The sequence below is a fragment of the Physeter macrocephalus genome, chromosome 1 (genome assembly GCF_002837175.3).
Source record: "Physeter macrocephalus isolate SW-GA chromosome 1, ASM283717v5, whole genome shotgun sequence".
Taxonomy (NCBI): domain Eukaryota; kingdom Metazoa; phylum Chordata; class Mammalia; order Artiodactyla; family Physeteridae; genus Physeter; species Physeter macrocephalus.
The window spans coordinates 40,382,242-40,395,139 of NC_041214.2; the positions used below are offsets into that span (position 1 = coordinate 40,382,242).

Consider the following 12,898-nt stretch of genomic DNA (forward strand, 5'->3'; position numbering starts at 1 on the left):
AAGGTACAAACTTCCAGTTATAAGATAAATAAGTACAAGGGATATAACGTACAACATGATAAACATAATTAACACTGTTTTACGTTGCATATGAAAGTTAAGAGTTGTTAAAAAGTTGTTAAATCCTGAGTTCTCATCACAAGGAAAAAAATTTTTTTCTACTTCTTTAATATCTATATGCGATAATGGATGTTCACTAAACTTATCGTAATAATCACTTCATGATGTAACCCAAATCATTATGCTCCACGTCTTAAACTTATATAGAGTGCTATATATCAATTATACCTCAAACTGGAAGAAGAAAAGTACTGTCATAATATTATTTAACATGAAAAACAATGGTGAAGTAACAACTAGAATGAAGACTATAAAAATTACGGTGCTGGGGTTTCCCTGGTGGCGCAATGGTTGAGAGTCCGCCTGCCGATGCAGGTGACACGGGTTCGTGCCCCAGTCCGGGAAGATCCCACATGCCTCGCAGCGGCTGGGCCCGTGAGCCATGGCCGCTGAGCCTGCGCGTCCGGAGCCTGTGCTCCGCAACGGGAGAGGCCACAACAGTGAGAGGCTCGCGTACAGAGAAAAAAAAACACGGTGCTAAAAGTAGTTGATGTTATACTGCCATAAACTTTTTCAAAACTTAAGTACAACCATTTTTATGTATATAAAGTATGAATATATGAAGTTACGTGTGACAATTTTCAACTTACTTTTTTTAAACGTAAACTTTTCAATTTACATTTTTTTAAATTTAGGAAAAAAATCGACAGGTGGAGACCCTATATTGTTTACAAGTTTGCTTCCAAGGCTCAGGAATGCACTACTCAACTGAGACTGCATTTGAACGGGTGACAGAAAGAGCAACACACTCAATACGTTCACCAATAAAAGAAACTTTCAAGAGTATAATGCATAGCCTTTATGTTGATAAAAATCCAACTACCCATTGCTGAGCAAGTCCTTCAGTTAGAAGTACACCAAGCTTCCATGGAATATTCGCAGGCCAAGTGATGTAGGCACCACACAGCGTGCACACGTGGTACCTGCACTCTTCCTAGTTGCAGGAGTTCTCCCAGTTCCGCTATCACCTCCCCTGGGACCTGGACTTGGTTTACTCTGCATAAGGGATTTCCCTAAGGCAAGCTCTCTCAGTTCATCCTGCCATGTGTCTCTTATCTCAAGCCACCTCTACACCAAACATGAATTATTAAAACGCACTTGTTCATTAATACACTTTATTTCTTAGCAAACAAGTAATCTACATCCTTGCTACTCAAGAACGGTTCCTCCTCCAGCCGCAGGTACAGCTTATAAGAAATAAAGAATACCAAGCTGCATCACAGCTCTACTGAATCATTATTTGCATATTTAAACAGGAGCCCCAAGGGATTCCTAGGCACACTGAAGTTTAAGAAGAACTGCTCTACGGGACTCTACTGCAGATAGCTGTAAAAATTAAAAATGCTCCAGTTTACAACTGAATTTAGAGATAAGATGTGAAAACTACCAAGACGTAGAATCAGAAAAGCTCCTTAAGAGAATTAACCAACACATAAATGAATTTCTTTATCACTGATATCAAAGGTGCTCTAAGGTTTACTTTCAACAGTGTAACAGTGCACGCTCATAATATATAGGAACTACATAATCATATACTACGGCTATATTTTGTGGTACAAAGAATACAAAAGAATGACTGGGTCTAGAAATTTCAGCGCAATCCGGCCCAAAGGTTTGCAACCCGCATTCTAAAATTTTGGGAGTCAGAATTCGATGTTGACAAGTGAAACTCTTTCCAGATAATTATTCAGAAAAAAATCTAAAAGATGTGAACTTTAAACATAAATCATATCCTGAAAGTAAAACTACTTAATAGCTACTGAACAAACTCTAGGTCACTTGTAGAATCAGGAAATTGTTTTGGAGGTTGATCCTCCTTTTTCCAGGAAACGGGGGGGGGGGGCGTTAAAAAAAAAATCAACGTTCACCCTCTGCAAAGTTTTTCTCATATCCTGAAAGGCCTCAACTTGCATGTTCCTACAGGTGAAAAGACTCAAGTCGTACTCAAAGTCACGTTTCCATCTCGAAACGTGAAAGGCTTTTTTTCTCTTCTCAAGTCTGCACTTTAAAACATTTGGGGATTCCAGGTCGTTGGGCTTCCGGCCCGCGAAGGAAGCGTGCTGCCCGGGGCTGAAACGAACAGGGAAATCTACCAAGTAGGAAGTGGAGCCCGGGTCCGGCCACCAGGCTCTGCCTTCTCGCTGCAGGGGGCCCTGCGGCCGGGACCCCAAAGGGTAGGCAGGCAGCAGGCTGGGGAACAGCCCCTCGGCCCCGCCGCCCCGGAGAGAAAGAGCCTACTCTCCCGCCACCCAGCCCCCGCCCGCCCGGGATGCGCACACGCGGAGAGCGCTGTGAGTCCCCGTCCGCGGCGGCGGCGGCAGCTGCAGCGGCACCACAGGCCTGCCAGGGAGGCGGCGGCGGAGCGAGGGGAGGCGGGACTCGTCCTGAGAGGCTGAGGGGAGACCGGGGCGGGAGCGTCTGCATGTGGGGGCTGCACTGGAGGAAGGCGGAGGCGCTCAGGGGGCCCGGGCTGCTTTACGATTATCATCATCATTATTTTGTTTTACCTGTGGCGCAGGAGGGCTCCCCAGCTCCTACTCCCTGAATCCTCCTCCTCCTCCTCCTCCCCTCCTCTTTCTCTCTCCCTCAGTCTCTGCCGGGCGCTCGTGGTGCCAGCCGCGCCGGACCCGACCAGAGAGAGAACAGGGCAGGAGGGGGTGGCGGCGGCGGTGACCAGCGGCCACGTGACCACGCCCGCGCCGTAACGGCGGCCGCCTCCTGCCTCGCGCCCTCCCCGCGCTCCACCTCTAATAACCCCGCGGCTCGCGCGCCCAGGATGCTGGTGCGCAGGCGCCCGCCGGGGCCCGGAAACTGCGCGGGCGCGACGCGCTTGCTCTCGGGGCCGGGTCCGTGGGGCCCCGCGAGGCGCGAGGCGGAGAGGGAGCCTCGGACGGAGCCCTCCTCCGCTGCCGCTAGAACGCATGCGCAGGATGGCTTTTTTTTTTTTTTTTTTTTTTAACCTTTCCCTTCCTTCCCCTTTCCCTCTCTCCCTTCCACACCCCCTCTCCGCCAGCGCGCAGCTACTTTTTTTTTTTTTTTTTTTTTTTTTTTTTTTTTTTTTTAACCTTTCCCTTCCTTCCCCTTTCCCTCTCTCCCTTCCACACCCCCTCTCCGCCAGCGCGCAGCTGGAGGCTTGGTCTCTGCCCGGGACTTAGACCCTCACACTCACCACCACTACCTTCCCAGGGTGGGACCTTCCGAGGGGCTGGCCCTCCTGCCTAAGAATTTACATTTCCTTGTTGCAGCTGAGTGGACTTCTATTCATGCTTCAAGACACAGCCAATATGTCACTTCCTCTGTGAAACGTACCCCACTCTACTTTGGGGGAGTCACTAGCATTTTGTGCATATCTACTTAAGTATAATCCATGGAGAAATAATACATAACAGTTATTTTTTACAAACCACAGTACTAGGCTTGTAGTTTATGTTACCTCATAACCTAGGGCAGTATGTGTCTTTAGCATCACGGTATCTCGGCAAAGGTCGGATGACTATCCGAATGCAGACATGCCTAAATGCTGTGCCTTGTTGTCCTCCACTTCTGTTTAATCATGATTTAAACAGCGCAGTGCCGTTTTGCTTGTTTCCGCAATATGAAAGCCTTTGAATGGTAATGCTAATTAGAGTGGTAAATGCTTTACCTAGTTAAAAAGATTTATGGTCTTTTATTAACCTATCTTCACAAAGAGCCCAATGGAAATTGATACTGTTGAGTCCAGAAAAAGGAAACCAAGGCAGAGAAAGGTCAAATTTCCAAAGGTTAGCTAGCTTCAGAGGAAGGTCCCTGCGTGGGAGACCTTTGTTCACAAACAAACCCTCCCCTGCACGGGAGGAGTCCCTCACTTTCTGCAGGCCCTTTTTGTTGCCTAAGCAGGACAGATTAAGTGAGTGCCTCGTGCCAGATTTAAAAGGGAAAAACTAATTAAAATGTAAAAACGTCCTATGTAAAAACGTACTAACTAGTAGTTCTGGCTAGACCAGCCATCATTACTGTTAAACTAGTGAATATTGAGATGAAGATGTTCAAGAAATAGAACTAGCAACAGAATCCCAGGAAAATGTTGGGATAAATGTTGATCAAAAACAGTGTAAACAAGGGCTTCTGAGAAAGAGGAAAATCACAACCCAACTCCCATGTGTTTGCATTGTTGGTGGGCTCTTTTCTGCACTTACCAATGGATACACCCATGGATTGATTCCACCGAATAATTTCAGCTACCACCTCAAGTATGCTAGTAGCATTCCACTCTAAATATCTAGTCCAAGGTTCAGAATCTGTGGGACACCATTATTTTGGTGGCCCACAATGAACCATGCCTCCACAGAAGTCATGCTCTTGTGTAATCTCTCCCCTTGAATCTGGGCTGGACCTGTCACGGCTTTAAACAATAGAATATGGCACACACACACACAAATCTGTGCCAGTTCCAGGCCTAGGCCTTAAAAAAAGGCTTTTCAGTGACAACACTGAAATTTACCAGAGCCTGTACTCATGGAAAGCGAAGACTATTAAGAAATCCCCCCCCACCAGTTTGTGTTCTGGGAAATGGCTTACAGAAAAGAACAGTCCTTACCCATAAGACTTTGATAAGACTCTTTCTGCCCCTTGGGTCCACCATTGTGTTTATGCTGAGGCCACACTCCCCCCTGGGCTGCTCCCCATCTGACAGAGCACAGCAGGGCTACTAACACAGGATTCCTCTAATGGGCAGCTTTGGCTCAAGGATTCCGCACAGGCCTGGTCAAAACTTTCTTAGAACTACCTGCAGTCTTGGGACTTTCTTAGTTAATCTTCCTTCCTTCCTTCCCTCTTAGCTTTTACAGGTGTCAGACCTGCATCGTGGTCTGAAGTCCCTCTCCCAAGCTTCTGCTCCCTTCCTTTTATCCTTCACTGCTATTCTCTCAATTAAACTTCTGTATATCCAATCCCATCCTGGTGTCTGCCTCCCTGAGGAGCTGAACTCAAACCCACCCCCATTCTAGGATTTTACCTGGCCCACCCTCAGGCTAGAGCTACAGGTCACAATTATGAGTCATATCAAGAAATCCAGCTTCTCTCATTCTTCTGTGTTTTACATTTTGAAAACCTTTTCATCACACAGACCCATCCATTAAAATGCAGCTAACCCCAGGTAGAGATAACAACATGCTTAAAGCCTTCCACTATTAAGAAAATAAGAAAGATTAAGAGTTATTTTGACTACAAAGATAATTAACATCGTAATAAAGACCGTTAGGCTAATAATAAAAATTACTAAAAGTACTGTAGGATAACATGGGCCATTTGGGTCTCCCCCTCCCCAGCCTGTGTTCCTGTAGCAGATACTGTGGCGGCTGTTTTTGTAGATCATAATAAGAGCTATCTCCCACCAACCCTCAATCACCTCTCCCTTTTCCCCACCTCCAACCCCCATCAAGAACCTGAAACCAATAGGCCAATCAGCTTCTCTTTTAGAGAGAATTGAAAATTGGGATTAAAAGGTAACTAGTTAGTCTTTGTATGTAGCTAGAACTGTAACAACCCAATGGAGTAGGCCGTTTCATCAGTCACATCTTATCAGGACACTAGAAACCATTTCAGTTATTTACACGCAGAGAATCTAATACAGGGAATGAGTTACACGGGTGAGGAAAGAACTGAGAACCAAACAAGCCATGGGGAGGTTACCCAGAGATTAGCAGCAGCAGGGGGAACTGTACTACCCCTTAGCTGAGGAGACTCAGGAAGACGTCATGTTACTAGGGCCCTAGGGCTGCAGTCATCCGATGGAATCTACACCGCGGTAATACAGAGCCTGACTAGTTGTACTCAGAGAGAACTACTTAAGGCAGCTTTCCTCAGAAGGCACTTATGAGGTGTCCCCCTACCCCACTGACAACCACAAGGAGTGAGACAGGGACCCTTCCTAAAGAAGGCTCATGGCTATTTGTCAGATGGGAAAAGGGATGCTTGGCAGACAAAACAATCCATGTTCACCACATTCCTTCCATTAGTTGCTCAATACAACCTTCTTATACATAATTTCAAAATGTTCTCACCTAATGTAAAGCAACTATCCATTTACTAACCCTGTTGTCAAAGAGTCAGTATTATTAGCAGGCACAAAACCAATTGGTCAGTGTTATTAGACTTCAGTGATATTAGGTTTAAAGTCATTTTAACTCTCATCTAAATCATGTATATTATTCTGCAGAGAGGCTACCCGCCCCCCCAAAAAAATGCCGAAACCAGAAGTTGATTTGTCTGTAGTGTATGCATATCGATGTGTCATAGACGGCTAGCTCCTCTTCCCTACCAAATTTATTTTCCTCTTCTTTCACTGGAATTGAGTTTTAGCTGGTCTCGTGGCCACCTGTCTAGAGACTACATTTCCCATGCTGCCTTGTGGCTGGGTTTGGCCACGTGACTTTGTTTTCATCATGGAGTGCAAGAGGGGACAATGGGTACGTTTCCCACGTTCCTCGCTTAAAAGAAAAGTGCTGGCCCTATACTGCCTCCTCTCCATGCATGACACCTGGCACACGGACGTGGTGTGACCTAGCTTTCAAGACGTGGTGTGAAGAAGATGACCCAGGCTTCAAGGTGCACAGCAGCAAGATGGAAGGAAACCGCGTCCCTGGCTTGCTTCACGGAGAGCTGTCTCCCCAGCCTTTACTGCCCCACTACAGCTTTAAATTAGAGGGAAAGAAACTTCTACCTTACTGAAGCCACTGAACGTTTAAAATCTCTTTCTGAAAGCTGCATACCTGATACCCTACCCACTACAATATGTAAGGTGTTATATTCTGTTAACTAAGTTGTTATGCAAAGAATCTCAGGAAAGACTGTCCAGATACATTTTTAAAACACAAATACGTCACCCACCCTTGGAGGAAATGACGTCAACATTTATGGATCTATGAGGAACATCAGCTACTTTGAGACTGCAAAGCCCACGTTTGCGCCATTAAGCTTTTTATTATCACCAGAGCACCCATGCTCAAAGTTGCCCTTAAAAATCTCGGAGCATTCAGGGGCATTAGGAAGCAGTATAGAATGGAGGTTAAGTGCATAGGACCAGAAGTAGAATAGCTCAAGTCCAAACCCAGTTCCCCTTACTTGGTAACGATGTAATCTCAACCAAGTTACTAAAACTACTCAACCTCTGTGGCTTCAGTTCCATCTGTGGGATGAGGATAATGACAGTCTCTAATTTATCAGGTTGTTGTGAGCATTAATTGAGATAACCCACTATTAAGCAAGATATTTAGCACATGGTAACCATTCAATTTAAAAAATAGATATTATGTTTGTATTTTATTATTTTAAATCTTGGAGTCTCGATCAGAAAAATACATCTGCAGTCTGTAGGAAGAGCAGGTTATTCTAGATAAAGCCATAATGATTGGGATTTATTGTTTGCATGCACAAAATAGCAAATTCTGGACTTCGGATATCAAAAATCAAAGGTATTTTTGTTGTACTGCCCCAATATCTATGATGTATCCACTAATATGCCTAAATGGCACAGCCCTAAAAGTAACATCTTAACTTTGTTACTTTGAAAGCACCATGTCTAAAAACATTATCCTATAAGGAAAAAGAACTTATAGGAGGGAAACAATCAGTGTTAATTTTCAGTCGTTTTGTGGAAAGATGTTGGAGTCATGATCACAATCATGTAAAGGCATTTCTTTGAAGCTTTCGTTCTCGGTGATAGCAATGATTTCCATTGGATTACTTACTCTTGGTCAGGTACGTACAGATGGTTCCATGGTAAACACCTCTCAACATGATTTTATGGTGTCTGGGTTCCATATGAGGCCCTTTCATTTTTTTCCTGGTGCAGGCTTAAAATGTGCCAAGAAAAGCAAAAATAAGCAACATGGCTTATGCCATTTATTTCATATCCCTGTTATAATGTTTGTCCCCTCTGTGATGACCTGATGCTTGGATGTCCAACGTTGCCTAGACAGTGAGTTCCTCAATGGCAAGTGGTATGTCTTATTCATCTTGGCATTGGCAGTGTTTTAAGTGTTTAGCATCTGACAGGTATTCAATAAATGTTTGCTAGGCTAAAAGTAAATATGTATCATATTATGGAAATCATCACCTTGCTAAATGGTTGAACAGTGTTCTACTCATCTTACTGCAGTGTAACAAATTACCACAAATATAGTTGCTTAGAACAACATACATTTATAATCTCACAGTTTCTGCAGGTCCAGAGTCTGTGAGTGGTTTACCTAGGTTCTCTGCTTTGGGATCTCTCACACGTTTGCAGTCAAGATGTTGGCTGAGGCTGTGGTCTCACCTCAAGGCTTGACTGGGGAAAGATCTGTTTCTAGGCTTACATGGTTACTGGCAGAATTCAGTTCCATGCCAGCTGTAGGACCAAGGGCCTTAGTTTCTCGCCAAGTGGACCTGTCCAAAGGGCAGCTCATCACATAGTAGCTTGCTTCATCAAAATCAGCAAGAGAGGGTTTCTTAGCAAGACAGAGGTCACAAACCTATGTAGTCATGGAAGTGACATTCCCATCACCTTTACAATATATTGTTAAAAACAAGTCATAAGTCCCGGGATTTCCCTGGTGGTCCAGTGGCTAAGACTCCATGCTCGCAATGCCGGAGGCCCGGGTTCTATCCCTGGTCAGGGAACTAGATCCCGCATGCCGCAACTAAAAGAGGCCGCATGCCACAATGAAGCTCCTACACACGACAACGAAGATCCTGCGTGCCGCAACTAAAACCCAGCGCAGTCAAATAGGTAAATAAATAAATATTTTTTAAAAAGTCATGAGTCCCTTCCACACTTAAGGGGAGGGTATTACACAGGGCACGTATACCAGGAGGCAGGGATAACTGGGGGCTCTCCTAGAGTCTGTTCACCGCAAGCAGGGCCTTGGTATAAACAAGATACGAGTACGTGGTCCACTCAAATGAAGAAGCTTCGTTAGGTTCACATGTTAATTCATGAGAATGCCCAGCTACTTGCTCAAATATGTAAATGCTCCAGATGCATGTTGTAAAAGGAAGAGAGTATTTCACCAAAGTCCTTACAATCTGAATGGATGACTCATAACTCATCAACAGAAAATAGTTGAACCCCGAATCACCAGTCTTTTTATGCTGAATGCCCACCTAGAAGTCCTATAAAATGATGACTGAAATATGAACATTAAAGGTATGCAACATCTCTGCTACCTTGGGAGTTCCCAGCAAAAATGTCTCATGTGGTCCTTGGCATGCTCCAGTTGATTCCATCCTTCTGGACAGCCAGCCAAAAGCACTAAGCACACACACAGGAAGACAAATGCATGAGAACCATCAACAATGGGAGAGGTACTAATTAGCCATTGTTGCAACAATGTTGCATAACAAATGACTCCGATATCTCAGTGACTTACAGAAGCATTTCTTTTTCTCCCGTCGGATTTGCAGGTTGGTCGCGGTTCACATGCTCTCACTTGGGCTGGACTTGGCCAAACTGGGCTAGGCTGGACTCCAGGCTTTGAGCTTGAGTTCAGGTCTGTTCCACACGTCTTCTTCATTCTGAGACCAGCAGCTACACAGGGGCTGTTCATGTTCTGCTGATGCAGGTGGCAAAAGTACAAGAGGAACAAGTAGAAATATTCAGTAACTCTTCAGGCTTTAGCTCAAAACTGGCACACCAGCAGTGCTGCCCATGTTCTGTTGGCTAAAGCAAGTCACATGGCTGAATCCAGTATGAACGTGATGTGGAACTATACCATGCTTATCCTAGTGGGAGGCAATGCCAAGTCCTGGGAGAGGACATGGCAAATCATTCTAATACAAGGAAAGACTAAAAACTGGGGCATCTTGAATGAAGGTAAACACAAGGTAGCCAATCTTAGAATCGGGTCAATTGCCTGTGACACTCTCATGAGCTCCCTGACTGTTGCTTTAAAAGAACAAGCCAGGGCTTCCCTGGTGGCGCAGTGGTTGAGAGTCCGCCTGCCGATGCCGGGGACACGGGTTCGTGCCCCGGTCCGGGAAGATCCCATATGCCGCGGAGCGGCTGGGCCCGTGAGCCATGGCCACTGAGCCTGCGCGTCCGGAGCCTGCCCTCCGCAACGGGAGAGGCCACAACAGTGAGAGGCCCTTGTACCGCAAAAAAAAAAAAAAAGAACAAGCCACATCATCATGTAACTAACAACTCAGTCCATTCACTGGTGCAACACTGTGCTCCCTCAATATGCGATCCTCTATAAAACCCAAAATCTACATTACGGTAATATAATAAAGGTAAAGATTTTACAAGCACAGGGGCCTTAAAAATTATAGTTCCCATGGCAAATATAACATAGCTTTGTGTGCCCATATACTGCGAAGACAGAAGTCCTAACTATAAACAGTAATGGGAAATCATGCATATTCAGGGATCAGGGTGATGAAAGAGTTATAGATTCAGTTAGAAAAATTACTTTGGGAATTTTGTCTTATGGATGAAGCCTCAAGTAATGTACAGCATAATACAACTGAATGTTTAATAGGTGACTGAATAATTTTCATGCAGAGATGCTGCAATGTATTCCATATAAAAAGAAACACTTCTTAGATATATTATGGATAGTGCCAATATGTTATTCCTGTGTTTTAGTTTCAAATTTCAGTAGTTATCTTTAACTGATGGTTCTTCATTGGGATCTATTTCCTCATAAATGACTCAGCCTCATGAACCTGGCAAATTGAACTATTATGCTTCTATTTACTTTTTAACTCACAGATCTTTCACAGATCACCTGTTTTCAACTATTGTTTACTTGTTAAAATGGATTAGTACAGAATAACATGCAGCTTGCCATTTAACTTGGAGTATTTGAAGGACATTAGATGTTATACTGTATTTAATCAATTAACTTGACATTAAATTTAAAATTCACATTGAAACACCAGAAGTTGAAATACTATTCTATCAAATATACTTAAAGAACATAACGCTATTCCTTCCAAATTCTGTAGTGTCATAAAAAGTGTCACATATATAGCCAACTACTGATAATCCAATTATCAATTTATTTATGTATGCCTTAAGACATGAACAGATGCATTCCTGAAAAGCTGGACTAGAGCTAAATCCCATATATCAGACTATTCTCTCATTTAACTTCTATATCTTACGTTAAAATATTGAAAGTATACTCCTAGGGCAAAAGCCTTTAAAAGCATGTCTACAACTTGGGTTCATAAAGGGACTGTCCAGAGATGTCTGATAGGCTGGCTTATACTTTCCTGTTAAAAGGCTCATAAAGATACAGAAAAGGAGAAAGAATAGCAATGGCACTGTAGGCAAAATGAGAGGAATACTGGCTAAAGTCCAGGCAAAATTTCAACTGTTTTATTGAAGATGATGATGATGATGGTGGACTGAAAACATATTCTTTTTTTTAAATGTATTTTATTGAAGTGTAGTTGATTACAGTGTTGTGTTAATTTCTGCTGTACAGCAAAGTGATTCAGTTATACATATATACATTCTTTTTCATACTCTTTTCCACTATGGTTTATCACAGGATATTGAGTAGACGTCACTGTGCTCTACAGTAGGACCTTGTTGATCCATCCTATATATAATAGTTTGCATCTGATAACCCCAAACTCCCAATCCTTCCCTCCCCCACCCCCCTCCCCGTTGCCAACCACAAGTCTGTTCTCTATGTCTGTGAGTCTGTTCTGTTTCGTAGATAATTTCATTTGTGTCATATTTTAGATTCCACACATAAGTGATATCATATGATATTTGTCTTTCTCTGACTTACTTCACTTAGTATGATCATCTCTAGGTCCATCCATGTTGCTGCAAATGGCATTATTTCATTCTTTTTGATGGCTGAGTAGCATTCTATTGTATATATGTACCACATCTTTATCCATTCATCTGTTAATGGACATTTAGGTTGTTTCTGTGTCTTGGCTATTGTAAATAGTGCTGCAATGAACATTGGGGTGCATGTATCTTTTTGAATCAGAGTTTTCTCCAGATATATGTCCAGGAATGGTGTTGCTGGATCATATGGCAACTCTATTTTTAGTTTTTTGAGGAACGTCCATACTGTGAAAACATATTCTTAAACTACTTTCCATAAGCTCTTCCCTGTGAAACAGAATATGACAGATGATGTCAAAAACAAGGAAAAAAAATCGGCACCCCCCTCACTGTCGGCATTTAACCTCAGCATGCAGGTACTTTGCTGACCATAAACACCAACTGAGCCGGTGAGAGCTAAAGTTCTATCATTCCCTGTCTCTTCCCCCCACCTAATCTCAGTAGCATCCATCTCTTCATGCATTTGGAAACAGCTCCCAGAAACAACACAGAAGAAAGAGGGGTAAGTGAACAAAGGCAAGTTTAATCTTGGGATTCTTAGTTAACCTAAAGAGCAGAGCTATATAAATAGGATAAAGACAGAAAGGACATGAGGAAGACTGCCTGCGGGGTGAGTAGATCTTTCTCAGAGGCTATACTCTTCAAATAAGAATTGCAAACTGCTTAGCCAGAGAAACCAACATTGAGAGCAGGAGAAAAATGCAACATCAGACCAGTAGACATATATTAATGTATTAGAGCAACATTTTCAGTGGGAGCACTACTGGTTTTGGAGAAGTGGTTCTTTTTTCTGTGGGAGAATTGGCTTCACTGGCCCTTGGGCACTTGATTCCGGTAGTACCCCTGCTATTAATGTTGTGTAACAAACTACCCCAAACTTGCTGGAATACAACAATAAGCATTTTTCTATGTTCACAGATTCTCTGGGTCAGGAATTAGGGCACAGCA

The 12,898-nt window shown here is 43.5% G+C and overlaps 1 protein-coding gene across 8 annotated transcripts in view; it reads right to left on the reverse strand.

The window, feature by feature from the left end:
* Nucleotides 1-2,813, reverse strand: part of TBC1D5 (TBC1 domain family member 5) — a 553,958-nt gene extending 551,145 nt beyond the window's left edge. For 6 of the 8 annotated variants that reach the window (XM_055078770.1, XM_055078808.1, XM_024115162.3 and 3 more), the window contains exon 1: nt 2,628-2,812. The gene's annotated coding sequence lies outside the window, so the exon portion shown is untranslated. Of the gene's footprint in view, nt 1-2,627 lie in introns of all 8 variants that reach the window. The other 2 variants (XM_055078836.1, XM_055078755.1) reach the window with 1 other exon arrangement.
* Nucleotides 2,814-12,898: the final 10,085 nt, after the last annotated feature.